General features: G+C 43.7%; 2 non-coding genes across 2 annotated transcripts; both read right to left on the bottom strand.

The window, feature by feature from the left end:
• Positions 1 to 5,958: 5,958 nt before the first annotated feature.
• On the bottom strand, positions 5,959 to 6,040 carry Trnas-gcu (transfer RNA serine (anticodon GCU)). The gene has a single exon. It is a non-coding gene; the product is annotated as a tRNA-Ser (tRNA).
• Positions 6,041 to 6,700: 660 nt separating this feature from the next.
• Trnas-gcu (transfer RNA serine (anticodon GCU)) lies at positions 6,701 to 6,782 on the bottom strand. The gene has a single exon. It is a non-coding gene; the product is annotated as a tRNA-Ser (tRNA).
• Positions 6,783 to 19,632: the final 12,850 nt, after the last annotated feature.

Raw genomic sequence — 19,632 nt, 5'->3', positions numbered from 1 at the left:
GCTCGAAGAATAAACGTAACATAAACACAGCTTCTTATCTCACTCAATGAAAGTTCCTGTAGCCAGTGTGCAGCAAGTCAGTGAAGGCCCCAGTGTGAGGGGGAGGCAGGACACGACACAGAAGCAGTGGGGCCTCTTCGCGGCACTACTGGTGTCCCGCGGCCCGGCCTCACCCCCGTACACTCAGGTGACCTATCCGATACCCATGCGATTAAATGCTATTTTAAGCATATTGCCGAAGAGTTTCCCATGATTCGGGTACGTGCATGTTTTGGCGAATTCGATATTCATAAACATCTTGAATTCCAAAAAATTGTCACCGCCAAAATTATTAAAGACGTAGCTGGAATAGGTACCCAGCAACCACAAAACAGCATTGTTTTTCGTCTGCGGATAAAATTGCACATCAGGACGAGACAGTAGTGTTGACGAAACATTGGCGGTTGTAGTCCTGGTAAGAAGAGCTATTTTTTCTCGAAGCCAAGCCCAGTTCTGGAGACGTTCCCCGCAGGTGTAGCGGTGGAGAACTGTATCCGTCAGTTGGCAGCGATGACAGAGAGGGGTGTCACTGAGCCCGATTTTGTGTAACCTCTCGTTCGTGCTAACCACATCATTGATGGCTTTGTACCAAGCAGTGCGAGCATCGGAACTGAGGACACGGGAACTGACATTGCGCCATACGATATCCCAGTTCATGCCACCGAGCTTCGTTGCCAATGGATTCTTTCCTTCGTGTTGTCTCCAGTCCGCTATTATCGCTTGTGCAGTTAAATGTTGAGAATTTAAGACCTCTTGACTGATGTAGCTCCGTGAAAGGTAATATTCTCTGATATGTTTGAGCCGATAACTGATGGGCTGAATATGCAGCGGTGGATCAAGACTTTGCGGCCTGACGGCAGTGAATAATTGCGCTGTAATGCCGGAAGGATCATTGTTAATTATAGCGGCCGTCCTTTTAACATAGAGAGCCATCGCTTTCACCTTGATATCTACTAATCCCATCCCTCCATTCTGGGGATGGAGTGTCGCAGTTTTGGCAGACACGCGAAAAATTTCCCCTCTCCAAATAAAATGGGTGACCTTCGACATAATTTGCTTAGCAATGACGGCAGGCAGTGGCAGGAGCTGCGCCGTGTAGAAGGCTTTTGATAAAAGACAGGAGTTGACCAGATGGATCCGTTCAAATTGATTGAGGCTTCTGTGGGAATTGTCAATGAGAGCACCGTTAAGTTTACGCACTATTTCCCTCCAGTTAGCCGCCGCCATCTTTAAAGAGGACGCCGTCAATATGACGCCGAGAGCCTTGTGGACGCTGACTTCCTGAGCGTAGCCCACTTGCAAATGCTGGAGGCCACAGAGGTTAATAAATTTACTTTTCTTGTCATTCAATTTAGCCCCCGACGCCAAACAGTATTGCTGGAGGTGAGCCGCTAAAGTGGTGACATCATTCTCATTGCGGACAACCACACCCACATCGTCGGCATAGGCGCCTACGACAGTTTTTTTTCCTGAAAGTGTTAGCCCTGTGAGTTTCGCCTGCAGTTGGAGTAACAGAGGTTCGAGTGAAAGAACAAAAAGTAACATGGACAAAGGGCTGCCTTGTGGTATCCCTCTGTTGATTTGAATCGGTTGGGTTAGTTGCGAGTTGACAGAAAGTCTTGCGTTGATCCCCAGTGCCATGTTTTTGATCATGTCAATCGCGTTCTGCAAGAAACCGAATCTTTTCATGGTTTCAAGGAGGTACTCGTGAGTGACGAGGTCAAAGGCTTTAAAAAAGTCCAGAAAAATCAGCCCACACTTCACGTTACTGGCGTTCGTTAAAGCAATGATATCCCGGTAAAAAGCTGCCGTTTGCAATACAGTTCTCCCGAAAGCACATGTCTGCTGACGTCCAATGAATTTTGCAGTGAGTGGCATTATTCGCGTGTTGATTGCACGGGCGACTATTTTATAATCGGAGTTTAACAATGAAATGGGGCGGAAGTTGGCGATATTTTTTGTACCTCTGCTTTTAGGGATAAGCACAATTTTGCATTCCTTAAAGGCAAGTGGTATAGGCTTCCCTTGAAAAACTTCGTTCACTAATTGGGTGATTTTGTCCCCGATGATGTGCCAATACCTCCTGTAAAATTCAATGGGTAATCCGTCAGGACCAGGGGACTTCCTGATCGGCGAGTGGCAGACAATCTCCAAAACATCTTTATTACTAAATTCCAAAGAAATGGTGTCATTGTCTTCTCTAGTTATGGGAGAGGAAATGGCACTAAACAGTTCGTCATAGCAGTCGTCGTGAGTAGCCACTGACGTGTACGTGTCAACAAAATAGTCGTGTAGTGCCTTGATAATCTCTCGCTGGGTGTCGACAGTCGTGCCATCACCTAGTTTCAGGGCCTCAATAAAAGTCCTCCGTCTGTTCTTAGCATGTTTGACTAGATGGTATAGAGCGGCTGTTTCATCGTCTCTGACCGACTTCACTTTTGATTTGATCTTAAGACCTTCCAGCTGCATCCTCTTAAGATTGATTAATTTCGCCTTTATTTTTCGAATGTCGTCTATTCTGGTGTTCGCGGCGTCGGCTCTATCACAGAGGTCGCGTAAGATAGTGTAGTAGAACTCCATCGTCTTCTTTATCGCGGCTGCTCTGTCAATACCGAAGAATATAATAACCTTTCGCAGTTTGGGTTTTGCATGCTGAGTCCACCACGCTATGGTGCTACGAAAGTTTGTGGTAGTGCGCAAACACTGCTCCCAAGTGCGTCGCACCGCCGCCTCTAGGTCAGCATCCGTTAATAAGGAGACGTTCAAGTTCCATTGATTTTTATACCAACGCGTTGGTTGTGGCAGCAAATTCAGGCACGCAACGACACCACTGTGATCGGAGAAGCTGGAGGGTATTGTTTCAATTTGTAACAAGACTTTCTCTAAAACGTCGGAAACATAAATCCTGTCAATTCTGCTGCATGAATTCGCGACGATGTGTGTGAATCGTACCAAGGTCGGGTACCTAATTTCCCACGCGTCTTTCAGTTTGAGGTCTGTCACGAGACGCTTTAATTCAGGCGAATAATTAAAATTCGGGGACTGATCTTTCTGGGATAAAACACAATTAAAATCACCTCCAATGATAACACGTTCGGGATTTTTCCGTAACAAATAGATGATATGTTCCTTAAAAAAACTTGCTCGTTCCGCTCTATAGGTACTACCAGAAGGCGCGTACAAGTTAATGATGGTGACGCCAAAAACGGTGACACCCACACCTCTACCCGAATCTAACTTGTCAATCTGAGTGGCGGGAATGCCTTCTCTAAGTAAGATGGCAGTCCCCACGTTCGAGTCGGGGGAAAAATTAGTAATAGCAACAAAACCAGGAAGAGTTAATTGTGGCATGGCCACCTCCTGCAAAAGAGCGATATCTGTTCCCGACTCATAAAGATATTGTTTTAAGGCACTCAGTTTCACCTCCGACCGGATTTTATTAATATTTAATGTCGTGATCGTATAGGCCTGCGACATGACGGCAGTACGTTGCAGAGGCGGAAGGAGCAAATGTCTTTAAAGGGCCACATCTTCATGCCATTCCATATTTGTGGCCGGGAAATTCGAGTCTGTGACGTCACTGAGTTGTATTCTTGCGTCTTTGTTCTTACTCTTTTTACGCACAGCATTTACATTAGGTTGCACTCTGATCCTGGGGCGGACACTGTGGAGCACCTCCGCAGCCGGCGGCGTGGGAGGGTCGTGGGTGATGTCAATCTGCTCTCCCGGCACATCCCGCGAAGGGATCGCACGCGGCGATACCGCCGGCGAGCGAGCAGCTGAACTATCACTCGCACTATCAGCCTGTTTGGCAACATTCTCTGCCCGCAGCTGTTTGTTGTCATCGACAGACCCGGACAGCTGTGTTTGTATTATTTCCTGGAGTTGTTGACATTCCCCTTGTTGTGAGTCCTGAACCGAAGCGGCTGCCACGTGATGTGTACCGTCGGCGCTCAGAGATGTTTGTGTACCATCATCACAGGCCTCTGTGTGTGTACTTCCTGCAGGAATGTGAGCAACACGTACAGGTTGGTCGGTCTGAGTTGGCTGTCGCGGAAGTTCTAAGGCACTATCCAGCGGTAACTGCTTAACTTCCACGGAAGTAGCGGCACTTGAAATTGTGGGAGGAGAAGCGTCCACAATAGCCTCACCGATTGGAGCTTTCGTTTCCGAGCCGGATTCCCGATCGTCCTTTTTCGCGGTCTCATGCGCACTAGAGGTGTCGTTATCAGAACCACTGCTGTCACAAGTTCTGCGCCTCTTATTGGTCGCGGCATCGAGTTTCGCAGGGGGCAACGCACCTTTTTCTCTCCGAACCAGAACCGGAAACTCATCAGAGCGAAATTCTTGTTGCTGTTCCGGAGGCATTTCAGAACTAGGGATCCCAATCTCTGTCATCGGCTTGGCCGCCACTACATCCGCCAAAGTAAGCCTTTTACGCTGCTGGAGGGAATTCTTTAACACAAACATGCGCCTGGGGCAGTCTTGACGCAAGTGACCACTCTCATTACAGATATGACAGGTCGGAGTTTGGCCAATGTAAGTAACGTGAGCCTTATAGTCACAAACAAGTATATGGGATGGAATATTCTGCTTTACTTGCATTTCAACAGATCGAACGCCACTGTAACATTGCAACCTATGTTGACTTGACCACCGTTCATTTCGAATCTGCTTAACGTCACCGAATTTGGACAGTACCTCTTTCAGATAACAATTTTCGACTTCAGGGGGTAAGTTAAAAATACGCACGTTCGTGTAGTCTACATCGGCATTGGAAATGAGCACTGTACTTACAGAGTCGTCCCGGTGTCGGAAAATAGCACTTCCTCCGTGCTTCGTCATGATCTTCTCCAGTAATACAGGATTCAGCAATTTAACAAAAAAACAATACTGCTCGGTATCATAATAGGCGGTGTGCACTTGGTCAGATGTAATCCCAATAACATCAACGATCCAGTCATGTATCTCCAGTGAACTCGGTTGCACAGATCGGGTGGACTTGTCGAAATCAAAACGGAGTGTACATTTTCGTGGAAATAACCTGGACATTGCAGCAGATAGCGAGCGGTTAACCCGCTACAAGAAGACCGCAACAAAAATACAAATGGAAAACGATATAAACTGCAGAATAACACAACACTCGCAAACAGAAATATGAGTGGAAAACACGCCTTGTGAACACGCGGCGGAGCGGAGCACTGATACGTCCGACCTGCACGGTGTCGCAAGCGCGACTGACCACTCGGCCACCTCGTCTGATGCTTCGGAATCTGAGTCCATCGCTAGACCTTTCGGAAAGAAGTCGTTTGTCGATTCGAAAACGCATCGTACTGTGGCTGGTGTTAACGCTGTAATGCCCTGCTGCAGTGCAGCTGACCAAGCTCCCAATCTTGAATCATTTAATGATGGCATCCGTCCACGTCGGTATCCGATCGGGGGAAAGTAGGCGGCCCACTTACTTACTGCAGAAATAAGCACCGAATCGTCGTGTAGCGTTGTCTAATGCAAATGAGAAATGTCCTGTGCATTCAGTATAACAATTACTGCAACGACGCGATTATCTTGATTCGCAACATTTATTCGTCACCTCTGTTGACCTCATCGCTGACGTTGGGGGTATTATAGGCTCGATACGTTAAAATGACTGCGAGAAGTAAGCACTTAAATATGAATTAGAACGCACCCTTCCCAAACACCAGCAAGGTGCCAAACTTCGTTTCCTTTATAGGTCTTGAGATGATGTTTGATTCGAAAAGGCGTGCGCAATCGAATGTTGTTTCCTTCCATCTGGTAGGCGGTTTAGTTTCATATTTCTTGCTGATGTTATCTGCCACCTACACGTTCCACTGTTGCTACTGAGTAGCGTTTCGCATGTAGAAGGCGGGATCCGAAATGGATGCCTTACGTAAAATTCTTCGACGAGGATGGGATTCGAACCCACGCGTGCAGAGCACATTGGATTAGCAGTCCAACGCCTTAACCACTCGGCCACCTCGTCTGATGCTTCGGAATCTGAGTCCATCGCTAGACCTTTCGGAAAGAAGTCGTTTGCCGATTCGAAAACGCATCGTACTGTGGCTGGTGTTAACGCTGTAATGCCCTGCTGCAGTGCAGCTGACCAAGCTCCCACTCGTGAATCATTTAATGATGGCATCCGTCCACGTCGGTATCCGATCGGGGGAAAGTAGGCGGCCCACTTACTTACTGCAGAAATAAGCACCGAATCGTCGTGTAGCGTTGTCTAATGCAAATGAGAAATGTCCTGTGCATTCAGTATAACAATTACTGCAACGACGCGATTATCTTGATTCGCAACATTTATTCGTCACCTCTGTTGACCTCATCGCTGACGTTGGGGGTATTATAGGCTCGATACGTTAAAATGACTGCGAGAAGTAAGCACTTAAATATGAATTAGAACGCACCCTTCCCAAACACCAGCAAGGTGCCAAACTTCGTTTCCTTTATAGGTCTTGAGATGATGTTTGATTCGAAAAGGCGTGCGCAATCGAATGTTGTTTCCTTCCATCTGGTAGGCGGTTTAGTTTCATATTTCTTGCTGATGTTATCTGCCACCTACACGTTCCACTGTTGCTACTGAGTAGCGTTTCGCATGTAGAAGGCGGGATCCGAAATGGATGCCTTACGTAAAATTCTTCGACGAGGATGGGATTCGAACCCACGCGTGCAGAGCACATTGGATTAGCAGTCCAACGCCTTAACCACTCGGCCACCTCGTCTGCTGCAACTCCTAATGTGTCTTTGGCGAGTGCTTGCGGAAAGAAGACATTTGTCGATTCGAAAACGCATTCAAAACATCGTACTGGGCCGGCTGCAGTGCAGTGCAGCCGAACAAGCTCCCACTCACGAATCATTTAATGACAGCATCCGTCCACGTCGATATCCGATGGGGGCAAAATCACCGCCCCACTTATTTACTGCAGGAATAAGCATTGTATCGACATGGAGTGTCGTATAATGCAAATGAGAAATGTGCTGTGCATTCTTTTCCACGACTTACTGCAACGAAACGTACAGCTCGATACGTTACACTGATATTGCTTGCAACGTTTTGACGTTCCTCCTAGCCCAAGATTGTCCTGCTGTTTGCGATGGAGCTTGGTGTTTGGGCGACCACTAGCGACGGATGTCTGCAAAGTCAAGTCTCTCCAGTAGGCCCTGCCAAATCGCTTCTGTATATGGCGGCCTGACGCAAAACAAACTGTCGAAAGGCGACAGTTGTGTGCTACAGATGGATTATTATAGGCGCGATACGTTAAAATGACTGCGACAGGTGTGCACGTAAATATAAATAAGAACTCGTCGTTCGGAAATACCAACATACTCTTTGCTGGAGCCGAAATTTGATTGGTTTATAGATCTCGAAATGATGTTTAATTCGAAGGGCATAAGCTATGGAATGATGTGCGCTTCCATCTGGTAGGCAGTTTTGTCTCGTAATTCATACATACGATCTCTGCCACGTACACGCTTCGTTGTTACTACTGAGTGGCGTTTCGCATGGAGAAGGAGTGACCGCAAACGGGTGCTTTACGTAAAATTCTACGACGAGGATGGGATTCGAACCCACGCGTGCAGAGCACATTGGATTAGCAGTCCAACGCCTTAACCACTTTTTTTTTTTTTTTTTCGGGGCCTCCCATCTCCCCTTCTAGCCCTTCCATTCGCTCTCCTTCATGCGCCTTCTTCGGCGAGCTTCATTGCTAAAATCAAATGAAACGCTCCTTCGCACGTAAGGAAATCCATACCAAACGTGGTGAGAAAAGTAAATTTCTCCATCCAAATGAACTTGTTCTGTAACGGTGGATGGTGGTTCAAAATGAGAGAACATGATCTGTTGAAAATTGTGGATAAAGAAAGAAAAGTTAATTGGAAAACTGAAAAACATAGAACTGCTAATTTTTTTTTTCCTTTTTCTTTTGTTTGTCCATGCGGATTCAGGCATAGAATGCAAGGCCTTTTCAGGGTTCTGCGAAGGCCTTCACGGCTACCGTAGCGGCCCTGGGGCCCATGAAGTCCCCACCGTACTTCGCCCTTAGCAGCAATCCCCTACTTTGGCATGCAAACTTCGATATTTTATCCGCGATTCGTCATTGCGTACTTCATCCGACGCCTTGTTTGTCAAATAATATTTTTAGCATGTTACCATACAATGTCTTGTTGTGTCGTTGTCCACATATTTTATAATATTCCAGTAATACATGTTGCTCATAGTCCAGTACGTCGGGCAGGCCGAGGATATTAATGACATAATTGACATAGTTCCCTAGTAGCCATAGGGTTACATTATTCTTCTGAATAGGGAAAGCAACGCTTTCGGGGTTGACGAGAATGTCGACAGTAAGATGTCTGCCGTCGTTCCTATTGATAAACGCCACCTGTTGGCGGACTCTGTCCCAAATGACCTGGTAGCCGTTGCATATGAGACGATGCCGTAGGGTGTCTATCACATTACAACGTGGACACTGATTTGTGTCACTCAATCCTATAGACTGTAATCTTTCATGTGTGGCAACGGTATTATTGACAACCTTGTACCAGGCACCGCGCACATTGGTGGACAGTACTTTATTGTTTATATTCTTCCATATATTTTGCCAATTTCGGGTGGGATATTTTGATTCCATTCTGTTTCGGTTGTCCTTTGTAGTAAGGCAATCCATGATGAAACTACAGTTTCTTTTGGTCCTATCCGCGACAATGCAGTGCAGATAACTGAGTTCTAAATAGTAGAATCTGATGTGCTGCAATTTGTAAGATATTTTACTTACATTAATAGGTGGTTCCATACTCTCCGGTTTAAGGATTTGGAAAAGTTTCGATGATAAATTATTGCGGCGGTCTTCTAAAAGCTGAAGTGTACGCTTGATATAAAGAGCCGTAGTTTTGCGGCGGATATCGGTCAGTCCGAGGCCTCCTTCTCTCGGTTTTAATGTTATAGTACTGGCTGCCACTTTAAATATCTCACCTCTCCAAACATACTTGCAGATGAAGCTCATGATGGTTTTGGATATCGCTTTAGGTATCGGCAGTATTTGACCTACATATACTTCTTTCGAAAGGACAGCGCAGTTGATTAATTGCACCCTTTGGATAATGTTCAAGTCTCTAAATCGGTTCATTATTAAAGTACCTCGAATACTATGTAAGACCTTCTTCCAGTTGAATGTCGTTGTTTGCAGGGGGCATCGGTAGAACCTCACACCTAACGCAGTGTGATGGTCTACAGACCTGGCCCATTCGAGGGCAGTGTTCCTGAAGCCATGGAGATTTAGAAAGGAGCTTTTCATATCGTTGATTTGCGCTCCCGTTGCGAAGCAGTAAAGGCGAACAGTCTCTCTCAGTCTTACAACGTCGTCATTACTTCTGACGATGACTCCGACGTCGTCGGCGTAAGCGTTGGTAGCGTTACTGACCCCTGAAATTGAGATGCCTTCTAATTCCTTGTTTAATCGTTTCAGCAAAGGTTCTAGTGCTACCACAAATAGCATCATTGATAAAGGACTTCCCTGCGGGACACCATTTGCTATTTCGACATCTTGAGTATAGTGTCCATTTATTAAAATTTTGGTTTTCATGCCTTGCAATAGATTTTTTAAGACAATTAAAATTTCGTCGTTAAAACCTATATGCCTCAGAGTGGTAAATAAATATTCATGGTTGACCCTATCAAAGGCTTCAGAAAAGTCGATAAAAACGAGGCCAGCCTTCGTCAATGTCGTTGAGAAGATACTGATTATGTCCCTGTATTCGCAGACTGTTTTAAAAATATTCCGACCCGGGAGACACGTTTGATGGGGACCAATTACTGTATCAAACACCGGTCGGAGTCTGTTTTTTACTACCCTGGCAATAATCTTATAATCAGAGTTCATTAAGGATATCGGTCTCATTTTGTTGAGCTGTTTGACATCCGAATTGTTTCCCTTAGGAAGTAAAACAGTGACACACTCTTTCATTTCGTCAGGTATGTGCCCTCCACTCAAGATTTCGTTGACGACTTGCGTGAATTTATTCCTTATAATATGCCAATATTGGGAATAAAATTCGACGGGTAAACCGTCGGGCCCAGGTGATTTTTTAACAGGTGAGCTTTTAATTTCTTCTAAAATGTCTTCAGACAGGATTTCAACAGTGAGGCTCCTGTTGTGTTCTGCAGTTACTAGTTGTTCCATATCACAGTTGCGGAGCAGTTCCTGTCCATGATCTGGGTTATACTGGTGAGCACTGTACAATTGATTATAATACCTATGAGCCTCGTTTAAAATATCTTTTTGTTGAGTTAAAATACTTTGATCTTCGGAGAGCAATGACTGAATAAAATTTCTTCGACGATTTTTTTCGTGCTGGAGTAGATGAAAGAGTGAAGCGTGTTCTTCTTCCACTGTGGTTTGAACTCGTGATTTGATTGTCATTCCTTCCAGCTGTTTGCGTTTAAGACTAAGAAGTTCGGCCTTGACCTGTTTGATACCCGTTCTGACAGCCGCGGACATTGGCATATCATAAAGGTCACGCAGACAAGTATAATAGAATTCGACAGTGCGCCGAAACCAAAGTGCCCTTTCCCTACTGTAAGAAATTAGAGTAGATCTAAGTTTCTTTTTGGCGCATAAAGTCCACCAATCTATCGTTGACCGGTATTTGTGGCTTTGTCGGAGTGAGAGTTGCCAAGAAGCTTCTAACTGCTCAGTTAGGGCGTTATCTCGAAGCATGGCGGTATTTAATTTCCAAAAAGGATGGCCCCAGTATGTCTTCTGTTTAGGAAGTCCAATGCTGCACCTTAGTGCGAGATGGTCGGAAAAGTAAGTTGGTATTCGTTCGACGCCACTGATTTTGCTGGCTAAATTTGAACTTACGTATATGCGGTCGATCCGACTTTGCGCTTGAGTGCTAAAATATGTGTACTGGACAGACACGGGGTATTTGACCTCCCAAGCGTCCCGCCATTTCATTGTTTTCACAAGACCGTCTAGTTCTGGGGAGAAATTGAAATTTGGCGTTTGGTCTTTCCTGTGTAGGACACAATTCCAGTCACCTCCGACTATTACATCAACGGGATTTTCCTTTAGTAAATACACTAGATCATTTTTAAAAAAATTCGCTCTTTCTGTTCGACCACTGCTTCCCGAAGGTACATAAACATTGATAATTGTAACACCGAAAATCTTAAAACTGATCCCCCGCCCCGATTCCAACATGGTGACATCTGTTATTGCAATACCTTCCTTGACCAGGACAGCGGTGCCGCAAGCGCTTTCTGAGGCGACATTGAGAATTGCAGTAAATCCCGGAACATACAAATTCGAAAAACACACTTCTTGAAAAAGCGCAATATCGGTATCGGACTGATATATGAAGTCCCGGAGGGCAGCAATTTTAGTTGCACTCTGGATCTTGTTAATATTAACAGTCAGAACGTGATACGTTTGATCCATGAGCAGGCTGTTATTGTTTACTTGACTTTCCGGCGATTAGGCATATGTAGTCCGAAGTCACGTGTCATTCGTGGGCTCAAAGTGTAGTCGTGGGCTTGAGACGTTGCGGTTAACATGCCATACCATTGTTCGCAGATACATGTGGCATTGTTGTCTCCGTATCATCTGCCCATTCATAACGACTATTTTGGGTAGATTGTCTACGTTGGGAATTAGGAACGTCCTGATGGTCGGAAAATTCGAGGCCCGGCGCTCCTTCGTCCCGGACATCGTTCTCAGGTGATGTCCGTAGATGCGATGTAATGCTTCCGACCTCAGGTTCCCTCCGGCCATGGTCTTCGATCGTTGTCTGTTCCTGAATGCTCCTCAACCTATCCCGCAGAGCCGGGGCTAAGCTTTCAGCAGCCTGGTGTGCTAACCGCTTTTTGCGACGTTTCCTAGCTTTCCGAGGCGATCTTGACCGCTCTGGAGACGAATCGGGGGACTTTTCGGACGAATGCGGAGACGAAGTCGGCGATGCAAGCCGGTCCTGTGTCCGAGTCGAAGATACAACGCTGCTCTTTTCACAAGGCGTGGAAGAAAGTTCTACCGCAGTTAGACTCGCCTCTGTCGCAGGGGGCCTGTCAGCCGCGCTGTGGGAAGCAGAACCGTAGTCATTGACTCCTTGTGTCAGTTGGATAGTCGAGTGATCTATGACCATATCTTGCCCAACAATATCCTTAACTGGATCGTCCGTTGCCGCTACTTTCGTGTCGGTCTCGTCCTGTCGTTCGCAAACAGGCGGTTGCAGGGAGGTATCCACAGTAACCGCAGAAGGTTCTGCTCGCGAGCTACGAGAAAGATCGGCATAGTCGGAAGGTACAGGTACCTGACTTTCACTGGTGGTGCGCTGGGGCGCTGTATGGTTAGTCATAGCTACGGATCTACCGCTGTCTATATGGCCGAAAACACTCTCGGTATGCTCGCATTGGTCCCCCAGTTCGAAAGACGTCTGCCGAGCTGATCGCAAAGGTGACGTGGCAGCAGCGTACGTCATCTGCAGGTGAACTACAGGCCCTGCACCTGCGGACTCTACACTCGATAATTGAGGAACCCTCCGTCTACTGCACTCAGCACGTACGTGCTCTGTCGAGTTACAAATGGCACAGGTACGAGGCTGTCCATCGTAAATGATCAACGCACGGTATCCTCCAATATTTACAAAGGAAGGAATGTGCTTGAGAAGTTCCATCTTAACCTGGCGAACGCCATTCAAAACGGGAAACATGTGTGGTTCTGACCACAATTCCGCAATATTGGAAATTACTCTGCCATACGCCCCGAGAACACGATTGATTTCGACTACAGGCATTTCAAAAGGAAGCTCAAATACTCTTACTGTTCGGATTCCCATCCCAGCATAGGATACTACGACATCGCTAACGGAGCCGTCTAAGTGATTAAACTTAATAATACCTCCACATTTTTCAACAATTGCGACACATTTAGCAGGGTCTGCCAATTTCACATATGCCGAGTTAGTCACAAACGATAAATGAACTCCAACTAAATCATCTTTAGTAATTTCAACTTTTTCTGTGAGCCACAGTTTGATTTCAAAAGCTTTCGGTCGCACGAAATTTCTATCGAAAGCGAATTTAATCGTGTCTTTTCTCATCTTCATCAAATCAATACACAATTAAGTGAAGTAATGCGCTTGCGAGCCGGCCTACCTGGCTCGCAGGAAAACAGCCTTGTTGACACGAAACGTCCGCAGCTGCCGCCACACGTCCGTCTCGCGCCGAAGACGAGGCGCGAATGCGATAACCACTCGGCCACCTCGTCTGCTGCAACTCCTAATGTGTCTTTGGCGAGTGCTTGCGGAAAGAAGACATTTGTCGATTCGAAAACGCATTCAAAACATCGTACTGGGCCGGCTGCAGTGCAGTGCAGCCGAACAAGCTCCCACTCACGAATCATTTAATGACAGCATCCGTCCACGTCGATATCCGATGGGGGCAAAATCACCGCCCCACTTATTTACTGCAGGAATAAGCATTGTATCGACATGGAGTGTCGTCTAATGCAAATGAGAAATGTGCTGTGCATTCTTTTCCACGACTTACTGCAACGAAACGTACAGCTCGATACGTTACACTGATATTGCTTGCAACGTTTTGACGTTCCTCCTAGCCCAAGATTGTCCTGCTGTTTGCGATGGAGCTTGGTGTTTGGGCGACCACTAGCGACGGATGTCTGCAAAGTCAAGTCTCTCCAGTAGGCCCTGCCAAATCGCTTCTGTATATGGCGGCCTGACGCAAAACAAACTGTCGAAAGGCGACAGTTGTGTGCTACAGATGATTTATTATAGGCGCGATACGTTAAAATGACTGCGACAGGTGTGCACGTAAATATAAATAAGAACTCGTCGTTCGGAAATACCAACATACTCTTTGCTGGAGCCGAAATTTGATTGGTTTATAGATCTCGAAATGATGTTTAATTCGAAGGGCATAAGCTATGGAATGATGTGCGCTTCCATCTGGTAGGCAGTTTTGTCTCGTATTTCATACATACGATCTCTGCCACGTACACGCTTCGTTGTTACTACTGAGTGGCGTTTCGCATGTGAAACGTCCCCTTTTTAAACATTTATGCACGACTGTGCTTAAACTGACGCACAATATTTTTTTTTTAGCGCAACGCAATCTGACTTTCAACACACAATATTTTGTTAGCGCAACGCAATCTGACTTTCAAAATTCTCTACAAGAGAATGGCCCTGACTAACATTAAACTATACGTCTCACAAATCACTTACCTCACAAAAATCTTCGCTCTCAAGCTACTGCAATACAGCGAGCGCCACTACTGCCAGCTAAATAAAAGATTCAAACTATGGAAGGCACTAACTACTGATAGGGATAGTTATCAAATGAAAGATATTATTAGAGAACAAACAATGTATTTACCTTGATATCATGACAAATTACAAAACTCCGCCATCTCTCTCCCCACATCCACCACTGCTGGCGGCTCACCTCCAACTGCGCAACGTTACGCGCTGTTCACAGCCAGCTGCCTAACACTACAATGGTTGAGTATTACAACAATGCAAAGCAGCCACAGACTGCACACGGCACAGCCGGTGATTTTCATACTGAGGTGGCGTTACCAATAAAAAAACCTAAACAGCCTACTTACATAGCCCCCATGCTCCCCACAAAAAATTTTACAAATTTTGTTGGGCACTGGCCAATACATATTTGTTAAAATTTTTCATAATCGTAATTACAATAACCAAGAAATCAAATGCACACACTTATTGATACAATGTTGGTCAAAAGCTAAAATTTTCTCACAGTCCATAAAGACAGTCCTGATCATTCATCACATTGCAGTGTTTTTCTCAAAGTCTGAGCAGTATAAGAAAATGCACACGGAAGTAGTGGATTTCCATGCAGTCTTGAAGAAGTATCGTTGTCCTTCCAACGGAAAGACAGTGCTGACTCTTGACATGCAGGCAGGTAATGGGCCACAACAGAGCAAACCCACAGCGGAGTCAATCGAAGTTTTGAAGAGTATTGGTGGGTAGGTCATCACAGAGCAGACCCACTGTAGTCCTGGTAGAAATGACGGTACTGGTGGGCCACCAGAGGTGCAGACCCACTGTAGTCCTTGTAGAGATGGCCAGCAGCCATCTGTTGTGACTGTGCAGGTGCACAATCACCATTGAAGAGTCTTGCGGATAATTTAGCAAGTCCATAACCACCACTTGTGCACTCACAAAGTTTTTGGAATAGTCCTCAGAACCAGCAATGCTGTTATCCAGTCGCTTGCTGAATCATTAAAACATGTGCAAACACTATCACTCCCTACTTCTCACATATTGTGCATATGCTATGACCAACAGAAACGAGTGCAGTCAAAATATACTTAATTTGAAGACCTGGTGTCAATTACAATATTATAACATGAGAATACAATTACAAAGGTACAAAATACATTAGTAAAGAACATAACAATACAGATAACATTTGTAGTAAAACAGGCTTTACAAAAGAATAGAAATAAACATATACATTAGTGTTACAAAAATAATGACATAAGTACATACATAAAAGATCAGAATAGCTTTTGAAACATCAACTTTACACATGAGCATTAAAATAGAACAGAATTACTAATGTCTAACATCTTTACAAAGTAAATAACATATTATCAATGCAAATTATATTTGAGGATAACAGTATTCCGCATCATAGTGAATGTAGCTTAGTATTAGAAAAATTCTACAACATAAGTCTTATCAGATATACATATAAATACAGGAAAAACATAAATACACAAGGGAACACAAACACATAGGGGGATAACACAATGGAAAGGACAGGGTTCGTTTTCAGTGTAACTTTTGGTACTGCAGTATTTTGCGAACAAAACCTTTTGTTTGTTCTTGGAGATCTCCCTTCGTTCGTCATTATTCCCAAAAAGTCCTATCTGTACCTCTTTTCTGTATTTTTTTCGTATAACTTCTAAATGCATTTCTTCCAATTCATCACAACGCAGTCTCTTATATAGTCTACCCCCTCTTAAGCTAACTTAAATCTACTGAGCTCAGACATTAAACTAAGGGACGAGGCAATGCAGCAACACATAAAACAATAAACGCAAACAGCAATGACAAAAATTGCAGATTTGCAAAGGAAGCAGCATTTTAGAAATTAGCAAAGCAATTGTAATATTACAACTAATCTAAGGTAATGTGCAACAAATAATAACAAGAAATAATTAGTAAAACTGGCTTAGCAGAATAATACAAAGTCAAATTCAATAACACTATGCCTGGCAAACAGCAGCAACTTATACCTAAACATGACATAGCTCAAGCAGAAAAAATAGTAGACTAAAGATAACAATGCAGATAAGGGAAATGTATAATCACATCTTAATGTCTAAGTAATTAAAGTGGTGCACCACAAAAACTAATTCTACAAAAAATTACTCAGTAGTTGAAAAGAAAATTATGTATGCAGTTCCTGGTATTAGTCCCTTCTTATTGTTCTTTCCATTCCAAGAGCTCCTTTTTCGAAGAATGTGGATTACAAAATTATTATTTAATAGATCTGCAGACAGAAAACATTTAAATTAGTACATCTATAAAATTTTATTTTAACCAGTGCTGCAGTGCAGCTAGAAACTAGATATTAAACAAAATGGGCAAAGCAAGGCGTGAAACGTCATTCACTAGCCATATGGCATTTCTCTCAATTAGCACGACAATAGCCGTGAAATGTTGCGATGCTTTCTACAAAGGGACGTCAATAGCGATTATAATGGCCTCTTTTTTCTTCTACCTGTGCCGCTGGAAGGCTAATGGTTTTTTTTTGTTCGGGCGGCTGTCGCCCAGGTGTCTGACACAGCTGTGTGCCCACGACGTATTACGTGCAGGTGGTCACTTAACTTTCGTACGGAAATATTTACGACAGCAGTTTCCGCTACAATGGCAGTCTTAAATAAAAATATTTCACAGGTCAAGAATTAGCGTTGCAAATCTGTAGTAACAAAATCCTATGAATATAAGTGTCCAAGAAATTTTCGCCGTCATTGTGATACATTCACGCATTTCATAACTCTTACAGTACGATTCTTGGTTTCCAACATCCTTTTCCACAAATCAGAGTGCCCTAATCACTATTCATTACTCCTTACCTTATTACACATATACATATTCGTCGACGCTTCTTCAATATTTCCTGTTAATAAATACATAACATAATCAAATAACTCATATAGCATCAGCTCCTTGACCATAAACATACCTCAGCAGCATAATACACATTGTCGTCATAACATCATAAAACCTCAGCCAAATCACAAAATCGTCGTAGCTTCCTGAATATTTTAAAACCTAAAAAAATTCTCTGCTCATGTCAGTAGTGTCATTTACCTCAAACGTACTTTAAAAATCATAATCCCATACCAAACACATCATTCAAAGCTCTCATAGTATCACAATGGTTCCAAAAAAAAATATGAACAGTTCACAAAGTACAAACAAAATACAATTTCATAAGTGTGAAGTTATTCAACTGTGTAATTACGTAAGCATCTGTCACTAATGCAGTAAAAAAAATGTTTGTTTCTCTCAGGTAAATAATCAGATAGCTGTGTAATACTGTGTTGGAGAAATATGATGTGTAAAGTTGTATAAGCAAATACCATATTAGCTAGGGTTCCTTGTGCGTGCCAAACACATGGTACACAAAGTAAGCGTGTACCCCCCTGAGGATAAATGTAATTATACCCTCAGGTGTTACAAATTACAGCAATGGAATGAAATGTATGACGGAAAACTTTCTTTGCAATTTAAAAATCTTAAAAAATAAATGTTTGAAGTACAAAATTAATCACTCAAATACGTGTCCTGTAGCGCTAAACTGTGCGTCATGTTGTAAGATAATCTCTGTGGAAGTGTCGTAGTTATCGTCCTCCGAAAGCTAAGTTCTGCAGAAGTCAATGTACTTACCTGATGATACACAAAAGTGAAATGCTTTGCGTATAGATATCTTAGTTATTACGCTTATTGTTGTGATGAAGAAAGTATTGTGCTGTAACGTATTGTTGTGCTACGGAAAAGGCTGCCTCATTGTTGCTATACCACAAAAGTTACTACTAAAACATGTTTTACTTTCCAGAAGAATTCAGAAAAACTGTGCAGATATAAAAGAGATGCACCGCAAAAGCAACAAGGTGAATTGTGTCACACATTAGTAGCGTCGTGATAAAACCGTGTAGTTGTCACATAAACTAACCACTGTGTCGTCTGGTATCTCACTGAAAGTACTTTAAATCCAGAATGTATTTTCAAGTAAATCAAAATGTTTCATTAAAATCTCAAGTTAAAAAAGCACATTATCTCTCAATAAACGGTTTTACGTGTGAAATGTGGTGTAAACCTTTGCTCTTCCTAGTACGCCGAGTTTCAACTTTAACCCAATTATCAAGTGGTATACGTCGGTGAGGAATGTTAAAATTTTTTTTCAAGGTTAGCGTCTGTGTTATTTTTCTCGGAGCCAGCGGGCGCACGCGGCTGCCTGCTGTGCGAGTCATTGTCTGTTTCTTTGCTGGCGCGCGTCGTTATTCGGATTAGGAGACCGAACTTCTACAAATTCGCCTTGCCGAGAGGGCCCAGCTCTGTTTGAATCCCGCCAGTTCTGATGCAATTCAGGTCTGTCGTTATATCGGTAGTTTACATAGTTTCTTGTTTGTCGGTCATGTGGTGGAGAATTTCTCCCGGAATCGTAACTGCGCGCCGAACTGTTGCGTCTGAAGTTATTCTGCCCCCTTTTTCCTTTTTTTTTTTTTTTTTTTTTTTAACAGCTTATAGTAAAAATCATTGTGTCGGCGAGTAGCATATCGGTCATTGCTAGGTCGTGTCGGCGGTTCCATCTCTAAATTCGGTGTGCCTTGCCAATTTCTTTCATAATTTCCGAAGTGTCCTGTGTTATTATTTTGTGGCTGTTCCATATTGCTAAGTCCCTCTTCCCGTATTGGGGCGCGAGTGTCCTCCGAAATACGTAATTCTTGTACTACCTGTGTCAGCTGATCTTGTACTTCGCGGATTTCTCTTTGGTGTTGCGTATTAATTTGATTCTGATTTTGTTTGAATTTCCTAATTTGTTCGCACTCTTCTGTGTCATTAAAGACTACCGGTTTTGTGTCATTCAGATTATCATCTACCTTCGTAGATAAATTATTTAGCTGATCCGAAAGTTCAACTACTTTCTCTGATAATGTACTAATTTCCTCCATGTGTCTTTCTACTGTGTCTTTTAAGTTTTCCTGGGTTTTTGCAAGTTGCGTAACCGAATCGGTAGATGCAACTGAGTCAAATTTAGCTTGCAAGGTCTCATGATTTTCATGAACAGTAGTTTGCAGTTCTTTTATGGCTACTTCGTGATTCTGTAGTGCATTTTCATGCCGCGAAAAAATAGGTTGGAAATGCTCACAAATTTGTGTTTTTACGTCGTTACAGACTTTTTGACATTTCGATTCAATGTGATGTAACTCATTAGTTAAATCCTCACGTGTTTGTTCAAGAGTTTGCTCCAATGAGTCTAACTTTTGAAGCTGTTGCTGTGTTTGACTCTGA

The sequence above is a fragment of the Schistocerca nitens genome, chromosome 2 (genome assembly GCF_023898315.1).
Source record: "Schistocerca nitens isolate TAMUIC-IGC-003100 chromosome 2, iqSchNite1.1, whole genome shotgun sequence".
Classification (NCBI taxonomy): domain Eukaryota; kingdom Metazoa; phylum Arthropoda; class Insecta; order Orthoptera; family Acrididae; genus Schistocerca; species Schistocerca nitens.
Note: the sequence above shows the minus strand (reverse complement) of the source record. Positions and strands in the feature narration are given on the sequence as shown.